Consider the following 13,886-nt stretch of genomic DNA (forward strand, 5'->3'; position numbering starts at 1 on the left):
CAGAACTGGTACATAAAATATCACTTGGATCATGCACGCACATGCACTAACAGACACACACACACAGACACATAGACATACTCACATACAAATACATGCACTAGCACACACACGTATACTCAAACACACAAACACACAGGCATACTCACATAAACACATGCACTAACAAACACACACAGACACATAGACATACTCACATAAATACATGCACTAGCACACACACATATACTCAAACACACAGACACATAGGCATACTCACATAAACACATGCACTAACAGACACACACACACAGACACATTGACATACTCACATAAACACATGCACTAACAGACACACACACAGACACATTGACATACTCACATAAATAAATGCACTAGCACACACATGTATACACAAACACACAAACACATAGGCATACTCACATAAACACATGCCCTAACAGCGACACACACAGACACATAGACATACGCACATAAATACATGCACTAGCACACACACATATACAGAAACACATAGGCATACTCACATAAACACATGCACTAACAGACACACACACATAGACACATAGACATATTCACATATATACATGCACTAGCACACACACGTATACTCAAACACACAGACACATAGGCATACTCACATAAACACATGCACTAACAGACACACACACAGACACATAGACATACATAAATACATCCACTAGCACACACACGTATACACAAACACACAGACTCATAGGCATACTCATATAAACACATGCACTAACAGCGACACACACAGACACATAGACATACGCACATAAATACATGCACTAGCACACACACGTATACACAAACACACAAACACACAGGCATACTCACATAAACACATGCACTAACAAACACACACAGACACATAGACATACTCACATAAATACATGCACTAGCACACACACACATATACTCAAACACACAGACACATAGGCATACTCACATAAACACATGCACTAACAGACACACACACACAGAGACACATAGACATACTCACATAAATACATGCACTAACAGACACACACACATAGACATACATAAATACATGCACTAGCACACACACGTATACACAAACACACAGACACATAGGCATACTCACATAAACACATGCACTAACAGACACACACACACACAGACACATAGACATACTCACATAAATACATGTACTAGCACACACACATATACACAAACACACAAACACATAGGCATACTCACATAAACACATGCACTAACAGACACACACACATAGACATATTCACATATATACATGCACTAGCACACACACGTATACTTAAACACACAGACACATCGGCATACTCACATAAACACATGCACTAACAGACACACACACAGACACATAGACATACTCACAAAAAACCCATACAATAACAGACACACACACAGACACATAGACATACTCACATAAATACATGCACTAACACACACACGTATACACAAACACACAGACACATCGGCATACTCACATAAACACATGCACTAATAGACACACACACAGACACATAGACATACTCACAAAAAACCCATACAATAACAGACACATACACAGACACATAGACATACTCACATAAATACATGCACTAACACACACACGTATACACAAACACACAGACACATAGGCATACTCACATAAACACATGCACTAACAGACACACACACAGGCACATAGACATACTCACATAAACACATGCACTAACAGACACACACAGACACATAGACATACTCACATAAACACATGCACTAACAGACACACACACAGACACATAGACATACTCACATAAATACATGCACTAACACACACACGTATACACAAACACACAGACACATAGGCATACTCACATAAACACATGCACTAACAGACACACACACAGGCACATAGACATACTCACATAAACACATGCACTAACAGACACACACACAGACACATAGACATACTCACATAAATAAATGCACTAGCACACACATGTATACACAAACACACAAACACATAGGCATACTCACATAAACACATGCCCTAACAGCGACACACACAGACACATAGACATACGCACATAAATACATGTACTAGCACACACACATATACACAAACACACAAACACATAGGCATACTCACATAAACACATGCACTAACAGACACACACACATAGACACATAGACATATTCACATATATACATGCACTAGCACACACACGTATTCTCAAACACACAGACACATAGGCATACTCACATAAACACATGCACTAACAGACACACACACAGACACATAGACATACATAAATACATCCACTAGCACACACACGTATACACAAACACACAGACTCATAGGCATACTCACATAAACACATGCACTAACAGCGACACACACAGACACATAGACATACGCACATAAATACATGCACTAGCACACACACGTATACACAAACACACAAACACACAGGCATACTCACATAAACACATGCACTAACAGACACACACAGACACATAGACATACTCACATAAATACATGCACTAACAGACACACACACAGACACATAGACATACAGGGTCTGTTGTATATAATGATGGAAAATGTAGGTATAGCAAAGTTTGGTACATAAACTGCTTATGAGCTTTTCACACAACTAAAATCAATCTCTCGACTCTGCACCACACATCAAAAACACTATTATAAATGACATAACAATCTTCTTCCTCTTGCTATTCTGCTACTTCTTGCCATAGGAATTATCTCTCATAGTTCTTACCCTTGTTACATTCATCCATTAACTAAACCTAACTGCATAAGTGAACAGAAACTCTGACAGCAATACATACAAAATCCACGTTGGACCATTGCATGGAAGCTTTCAATTCAGCCATATGTCCCGGCCTTGTAACTAGAAAGGAAGAGATATACCAATTCCTTACCTCTTATGCTCCTCCTTTGACACTAAAATACATTATTTTCACCTTTCTCTCTACTCAGAACTGGTACATAAAATATCACTTGGATCATGCACGCACATGCACTAACAGACACACACACACAGACACATAGACATACTCACATACAAATACATGCACTAGCACACACACGTATACTCAAACACACAAACACACAGGCATACTCACATAAACACATACACTAACAAACACACACAGACACATAGACATACTCACATAAATACATGCACTAGCACACACACATATACTCAAACACACAGACACATAGGCATACTCACATAAACACATGCACTAACAGACACACACACACAGACACATTGACATACTCACATAAACACATGCACTAACAGACACACACACAGACACATTGACATACTCACATAAATAAATGCACTAGCACACACATGTATACACAAACACACAAACACATAGGCATACTCACATAAAGACATGCCCTAACAGCGACACACACAGACACATAGACATACGCACATAAATACATGCACTAGCACACACACATATACACAAACACATAGGCATACTCACATAAACACATGCACTAACAGACACACACACATAGACACATAGACATATTCACATATATACATGCACTAGCACACACACGTATACTCAAACACACAGACACATAGGCATACTCACATAAACACATGCACTAACAGACACACACACAGACACATAGACATACATAAATACATCCACTAGCACACACACGTATACACAAACACACAGACTCATAGGCATACTCATATAAACACATGCACTAACAGCGACACACACAGACACATAGACATACGCACATAAATACATGCACTAGCACACACACGTATACACAAACACACAAACACACAGGCATACTCACATAAACACATGCACTAACAAACACACACAGACACATAGACATACTCACATAAATACATGCACTAGCACACACACACATATACTCAAACACACAGACACATAGGCATACTCACATAAACACATGCACTAACAGACACACACACACAGAGACACATAGACATACTCACATAAATACATGCACTAACAGACACACACACATAGACATACATAAATACACGCACTAGCACACACACGTATACACAAACACACAGACACATAGGCATACTCACATAAACACATGCACTAACAGACACACACACACACACACACAGACACATAGACATACTCACATAAATACATGTACTAGCACACACACATATACACAAACACACAAACACATAGGCATACTCACATAAACACATGCACTAACAGACACACACACATAGACATATTCACATATATACATGCACTAGCACACACACGTATACTTAAACACACAGACACATCGGCATACTCACATAAACACATGCACTAACAGACACACACACAGACACATAGACATACTCACAAAAAACCCATACAATAACAGACACACACACAGACACATAGACATACTCACATAAATACATGCACTAACACACACACGTATACACAAACACACAGACACATCGGCATACTCACATAAACACATGCACTAACAGACACACACACAGACACATAGACATACTCACAAAAAACCCATACAATAACAGACACACACACAGACACATAGACATACTCACATAAATACATGCACTAACACACACACGTATACACAAACACACAGACACATAGGCATACTCACATAAACACATGCACTAACAGACACACACACAGGCACATAGACATACTCACATAAACACATGCACTAACAGACACACACAGACACATAGACATACTCACATAAACACATGCACTAACAGACACACACACAGACACATAGACATACTCACATAAATACATGCACTAGCACACACACGTATACACAAACACACAGACACATAGGCATACTCACATAAACACATGCACTAACAGACACACACACAGGCACATAGACATACTCACATAAACACATGCACTAACAGACACACACACAGACACATTGACATACTCACATAAATAAATGCACTAGCACACACACGTATACACAAACACACAAACACATAGGCATACTCACATAAACACATGCCCTAACAGCGACACACACAGACACATAGACATACGCACATAAATACATGCACTAGCACACACACATATACACAAACACACAAACACATAGGCATACTCACATAAACACATGCACTAACAGACACACACACATAGACACATAGACATATTCACATATATACATGCACTAGCACACACACGTATTCTCAAACACACAGACACATAGGCATACTCACATAAACACATGCACTAACAGACACACACACAGACACATAGACATACAGGGTCTGTTGTATATAATGATGGAAAATGTAGGTATAGCAAAGTTTGGTACATAAACTGCTTATGAGCTTTTCACACAACTAAAATCAATCTCTCGACTCTGCACCACACATCAAAAACACTATTATAAATGACATAACAATCTTCTTCCTCTTGCTATTCTGCTACTTCTTGCCATAGGAATTATCTCTCATAGTTCTTACCCTTGTTACATTCATCCATTAACTAAACCTAACTGCATAAGTGAACAGAAACTCTGACAGCAATACATACAAAATCCACGTTGGACCATTGCATGGAAGCTTTCAATTCAGCCATATGTCCCGGCCTTGTAACTAGAAAGGAAGAGATATACCAATTCCTTACCTCTTATGCTCCTCCTTTGACACTAAAATACATTATTTTCACCTTTCTCTCTACTCAGAACTGGTACATAAAATATCACTTGGATCATGCACGCACATGCACTAACAGATACACACACACAGACACATAGACATACTCACATACAAATACATGCACTAGCACACACACGTATACTCAAACACACAAACACACAGGCATACTCACATAAACACATGCACTAACAAACACACACAGACACATAGACATACTCACATAAATACATGCACTAGCACACACACATATACTCAAACACACAGACACATAGGCATACTCACATAAACACATGCACTAACAGACACACACACACAGACACATTGACATACTCACATAAACACATGCACTAACAGACACACACACAGACACATTGACATACTCACATAAATAAATGCACTAGCACACACATGTATACACAAACACACAAACACATGGGCATACTCACATAAACACATGCCCTAACAGCGACACACACAGACACATAGACATACGCACATAAATACATGCACTAGCACACACACATATACACAAACACATAGGCATACTCACATAAACACATGCACTAACAGACACACACACATAGACACATAGACATATTCACATATATACATGCACTAGCACACACACGTATACTCAAACACACAGACACATAGGCATACTCACATAAACACATGCACTAACAGACACACACACAGACACATAGACATACATAAATACATCCACTAGCACACACACGTATACACAAACACACAGACTCATAGGCATACTCATATAAACACATGCACTAACAGCGACACACACAGACACATAGACATACGCACATAAATACATGCACTAGCACACACACGTATACACAAACACACAGGCATACTCACATAAACACATGCACTAACAAACACACACAGACACATAGACATACTCACATAAATACATGCACTAGCACACACACACATATACTCAAACACACAGACACATAGGCATACTCACATAAACACATGCACTAACAGACACACACACACAGAGACACATAGACATACTCACATAAATACATGCACTAACAGACACACACACATAGACATACATAAATACATGCACTAGCACACACACGTATACACAAACACACAGACACATAGGCATACTCACATAAACACATGCACTAACAGACACACACACACACACACACACACATAGACATACTCACATAAATACATGTACTAGCACACACACATATACACAAACACACAAACACATAGGCATACTCACATAAACACATGCACTAACAGACACACACACATAGACATATTCACATATATACATGCACTAGCACACACACGTATACTTAAACACACAGACACATCGGCATACTCACATAAACACATGCACTAACAGACACACACACAGACACATAGACATACTCACAAAAAACCCATACAATAACAGACACACACACAGACACATAGACATACTCACATAAATACATGCACTAACACACACACGTATACACAAACACACAGACACATCGGCATACTCACATAAACACATGCACTAATAGACACACACACAGACACATAGACATACTCACAAAAAACCCATACAATAACAGACACATACACAGACACATAGACATACTCACATAAATACATGCACTAACACACACACGTATACACAAACACACAGACACATAGGCATACTCACATAAACACATGCACTAACAGACACACACACAGACACATAGACATACTCACATAAACACATGCACTAACAGACACACACAGACACATAGACATACTCACATAAACACATGCACTAACAGACACACACACAGACACATAGACATACTCACATAAATACATGCACTAACACACACACGTATACACAAACACACAGACACATAGGCATACTCACATAAACACATGCACTAACAGACACACACACAGACACATAGACATACTCACATAAACACATGCACTAACAGACACACACACAGACACATTGACATACTCACATAAATAAATGCACTAGCACACACATGTATACACAAACACACAAACACATAGGCATACTCACATAAACACATGCCCTAACAGCGACACACACAGACACATAGACATACGCACATAAATACATGTACTAGCACACACACATATACACAAACACACAAACACATAGGCATACTCACATAAACACATGCACTAACAGACACACACACATAGACACATAGACATATTCACATATATACATGCACTAGCACACATACGTATACTCAAACACACAGACACATAGGCATACTCACATAAACACATGCACTAACAGACACACACACAGACACATAGACATACATAAATACATCCACTAGCACACACACGTATACACAAACACACAGACTCATAGGCATACTCACATAAACACATGCACTAACAGCGACACACACAGACACATAGACATACGCACATAAATACATGCACTAGCACACACACGTATACACAAACACACAAACACACAGGCATACTCACATAAACACATGCACTAACAGACACACACAGACACATAGACATACTCACATAAATACATTCACTAACAGACACACACACAGACACATAGACATACAGGGAGTGCAGAATTATTAGGCAAATGAGTATTTTGACCACATCATCCTCTTTATGCATGTTGTCTTACTCCAAGCTGTATAGGCTCGAAAGCCTACTACCAATTAAGCATATTAGGTGATGTGCATCTCTGTAATGAGGGGTGTGGTCTAATGACATCAACACCCTATATCAGGTGTGCATAATTATTAGGCAACTTCCTTTCCTTTGGCAAAATGGGTCAAAAGAAGGACTTGACAGGCTCAGAAAAGTCAAAAATAGTGAGATATCTTACAGAGGGATGCAGCACTCTTAAAATTGCAAAGCTTCTGAAGCGTGATCATCGAACAATCAAGCGTTTCATTCAAAATAGTCAACAGGGTCGCAAGAAGCGTGTGGAAAAACCAAGGCGCCAAATAACTGCCCATGAACTGAGAAAAGTCAAGCGTGCAGCTGCCAAGATGCCACTTGCCACCAGTTTGGCCATATTTCAGAGCTGCAACATCACTGGAATGCCCAAAAGCACAAGGTGTGCAATACTCAGAGACATGGCCAAGGTAAGAAAGGCTGAAAGACGACCACCACTGAACAAGACACACAAGCTGAAACGTTAAGACTGGGCCAAGAAATATCTCAAGACTGATTTTTCTAAGGTTTTATGGACTGATGAAATGAGAGTGAGTCTTGATGGGCCAGATGGATGGGCCCGTGGCTGGATTGGTAAAGGGCAGAGAGCTCCAGTCCGACTCAGACGCCAGCAAGGTGGAGGTGGAGTACTGGTTTGGGCTGGTATCATCAAAGATGAGCTTGTGGGGCCTTTTCGGGTTGAGGATGGAGTCAAGCTCAACTCCCAGTCCTACTGCCAGTTTCTGGAAGACACCTTCTTCAAGCAGTGGTACAGGAAGAAGTCTGCATCCTTCAAGAAAAACATGATTTTCATGCAGGACAATGCTCCATCACACGCGTCCAAGTACTCCATAGCGTGGCTGGCAAGAAAGGGTATAAAAGAAGAAAATCTAATGACATGGCCTCCTTGTTCACCTGACCTGAACCCCATTGAGAACCTGTGGTCCATCATCAAATGTGAGATTTACAAGGAGGGAAACAGTACACCTCTCTGAACGGTGTCTGGGAGGCTGTGGTTGCTGCTGCACGCAATGTTGATGGTGAACAGATCAAAACACTGACAGAATCCATGGATGGCAGGCTTTTGAGTGTCCTTGCAAAGAAAGGTGGCTATATTGGTCACTGATTTGTTTTTGTTTTGTTTTTGAATGTCAGAAATGTATATTTGTGAATGTTGAGATGTTATATTGGTTTCACTGGTAAAAATAAATAATTGAAATGGGTATATATTTGTTTTTTGTTAAGTTGCCTAATAATTATGCACAGTAATAGTCACCTGCACACACAGATATCCCCCTAAAATAGCTATAACTAAAAACAAACTAAAAACTACTTCCAAAACTATTCAGCTTTGATATTAATGAGTTTTTTGGGTTCATTGAGAACATGGTTGTTGTTCAATAATAAAATTAATCCTCAAAAATACAACTTGCCTAATAATTCTGCACTCCCTGTACATAAATACATGCACTAGCACACACACGTATACACAAACACACAGACACATAGGCATACTCACATAAACAAATGCACTAACAGACACACACACACAGACACATAGACATACTCACATAAATACATGCACTAGCACACACACGTATACTTAAACACACAGACACATCGGCATACTCACATAAACACATGCACTAACAGACACACAGACATACTCACAAAAAACCCATACAATAACAGACACACACACAGATACATAGACATACTCACATAAATACATGCACTAACACACACACGTATACACAAACACACAGACACATAGGCATACTCACATAAACACATGCACTAACAGACACACACAGGCACATAGACATACTCACATAAACACATGCACTAACAGACACACACAGACACATAGACATACTCACATAAACACATGCACTAACAGACACACACACAGACACATAGACATACTCACATAAATACATGCACTACACACACACATATACACACACAGACACATAGGCATACTCACATAAACACATGCACTAACAGAGACACACACACAGACACATAGACATATTCACATAAACACATGCACTAACAGACACACACACACAGACACATAGACATACTAACATTAATACATGCACTAACACACACACGTATACACAAACACACAGACACATAGGCATACTCACATAAACACATGCACTAACAGACACACACACAGACATCTTTCACTCTTTTCACTTTTACAGGAGCTGTAAGGGACATATCAAGGTGAGATAGCATAAACCTATAAAAAGACAGTACAAGAAAAGGGTAAGTGTTGTACAATAATCAATATTTAACCTTGGTTGCTTACTGGTCAGCTAATACTGAGGTATTTACATATCACACCTCTGACATAGGGGTCAATGTATTATAGTGCGAGCAGGCATGATATGATGTAGCGTATCATGTCCACTGCACATCAATAAATGCCGACAGCATACCCTGTCAGCATTTATCATTGCACGAGCAGTTCTTGTGAACTACTGGTGCAATACCGCCCCCTGCAGATTCACGGCCAATCAGCCGCTAGCAGATCGTATTCGATCGTGTTGATTTCTGTCTGCCGCCTTAGAGCAGATGGACAGGTTATGGAAGGCTCGCCATAAACACGTGGCATCAAGCTCCGTACACCATTAAATGTTCATGAAATTACACACTTTTCTTCAATAAGCAAAAAAATTTAAAACATTTTTAAAAGAAAAAAAACAAACAGCTTTTCTACCATACCAGACCATGGCCAAAATTACAAGTGGAGTGCAAAAATATCATTGAGCACTAACACCTCTCAAGTTAAATCAAAAGTGCTCCTATTCCTTATAAGTGCTCATAAGTGGAAAATACAAATTTCTGTCTCTCTCTCTCTCTCATATCCTGAGAGGTACCTTGCATATTCATAGCGACGCTAGAGGTTGTATAAAAGGGGACATATGAGTTGTGATGGGCGATTACTCTAGGGGTCATTTGAGCAGGTCTCTTCTGTAAAAGGGGCTACACAGGAACAGAGCTGAAGTTCTACTTCAATTGCGGTTACAGTTAGGGTTAATAGAGGCTGAAGAACTTTAAAGGGACAGTATACACCAATTTTCATATAACTGCATGCAAAAGACACTATTATAAAGAAGAATATGCACAGATACTGATATAAAAATCCAGTATAAAACCGTTTAAAAACTTACTAAGAAGCTCCCAGTTTAGCACTGTTAAAAAGGTTAGCTGGAACACCCACTATAGCAAAAAAAGCAGACCCCCCCTGCCCCAGAAGTATATGTATGTTAGACCAGTATGATACAATCTAGAAAGGACTTTAATCAATATACATAATTATGCATTATGGAACTTTTGTGCTGCATATTAGTAAATCCTAGCAACTTTTCCATCATGTAACAGATGTATTGGTATGTAGAGGATAGCAATCAAAACTAATACCTTCTTGCAGTTTGCGCTGCTAGCAGCCAAAAGCATTAAGATGTGCTAGATAATCTATTCAAATAATAAAAATAATAATAACCAATTTCACCATGTTTAAAAACAAGACAGATTAGCCCTTATATCCTGAAAGTATTCATTGAAGGAGAAATTATAATCTTTATTTATTTATTTTTGTTGGAAATAATTTTTATATTGGTTTTTAGACAATGAGAAACAAAATAAAACAAATAAACACAATTGCCAAAGGCTATACAAACATTCTCAATATTCTCATAAGATGCAGTACAGCAAATAAACAAAGTGTAACATCACAATTCATAGAAGTAAATAAACAGAAGCTCGGATATGTCAACACAGCTACCTGAAGAGGACTACAGAGAAGGATCAAAACCACATCTTTGTATCCATATACCTCAAGCTAGCACAGGCCCGGAATAGCCTCAGCTCTGGAGTGAGAGTTTAAAAAAAGGGGAGGGAACTTTAACCCCATCACCCGCGAGCTAGACCCAATACCACCCTAGTATTTCACCCACTGATGTCTGGCTCTCCCTTACAAAAAAAAAAGAAACCCTCTAGTCCTTACTCGATTTCTCAGACCACACCAATTTCTCTTTTAGAGATAACCTAACCAATCCAGGGTTCACACATTACAACAAAACCTATCTTTTGTGTCTAAAATATCAGCTGTGAGGCTTGACATCTGATATAAAAAGTTAGTTTAGTTTTCTATAATATCAAAACTAGGAACATTAGTTTTCTTAAATTGTGCAATGCATCGCCTCGCAGCAGTACAAATAGCATCTACCAGCTTATTGGTATATTAAGATAGGCCCTTTAAGGGGTAATGTAGGAAGGCCAATTCTGGGAAAATTTGAATGGCTTTATTGAATATTTGGGAGATCAGAGTGGTAGTCTTAACCCATAAGTCTCTCACATGTGGACATGTCCACCACATATGGAAATATGTGCCTCTTACACAACAACCTCTAAAGCAATCCAGTCTCTGCAGAGTGTCTTAAGAAGAGAAAGAAGCAAGATTCAAATACAATCTAAAAGCAGTCTTAACAATAATTTTCCTGTAAATATCCCCAGTATATATCCCCTGTTTCAGTACCTTTTCTGTGGTGTCAACCTTTTTGCCAGGTCAGTTTCCCATTTTTACATAAAACCAAACATTTAAGATGCCCCCGAACAGTTAAAGGTATATTTCCCCCTGTGTACATCACACAGTACTTTGCCTAGCATACAGTGTCGATATAGTACCTATGTGCAACACTTTGGCTCATACTGCAGTCCCCGCTGTAAGCTTAGAAAGCGGAGACTGCAGCTGTGGACACAAGGCATTTCCCATCATATAGTAAAGAAGCACTGATTGTGCTCCCTTACTATATGAAGCCAGGTTACCTATAAAGACAGTGACACAGACAGTCTTTATATGCCCCCCCCAAAAAAATAAATAAATAAATATGGTTTTCAAAGGTAAATAAAAAAAAACAATGCCTCTATTTCTGTGTAAACGGGGTGATGGCAAAATGCTAAAAACTCTCCATTGCTTTGAGCACGTTTTTCTCTGAAATTCAGTGTAGGGGTTAAACAGTACTCCTTTAGTAAAAACAAACGTGTTTAATCAAAGTAAACTTACAAATAAACAGGTTGTGTATAAAACAGCAAACAACTTTTGTTTTCTTGCAAATTTAGCACTTAGCAATGCGCAGTGTAGTCGCTGGCTACAGCTACATAAGGGAGCAGACATGTTAGCAACTCTTCCTTTTTATAGCATGGACAAAACTGACTCCCTGTTTACTAAACCATCTCATATTCTCCTAAATTACAAGGTTTGCGCTATAGAGGGTGCGAAACGAACGCAACAGAAGTTGCACCATTTTACCCTCCATAGCTCTTCCATTACGAGTTTTGAAAACGTTGCCTTGTGTGTGCGATATGGTTGCGTTAAGCTCCATACCACACAAAATACAAGCGCTGCTTTGACGTGCTCGTGCA

Source organism: Bombina bombina, chromosome 3 (genome assembly GCF_027579735.1).
Source record: "Bombina bombina isolate aBomBom1 chromosome 3, aBomBom1.pri, whole genome shotgun sequence".
In the NCBI taxonomy this organism is placed as follows: domain Eukaryota; kingdom Metazoa; phylum Chordata; class Amphibia; order Anura; family Bombinatoridae; genus Bombina; species Bombina bombina.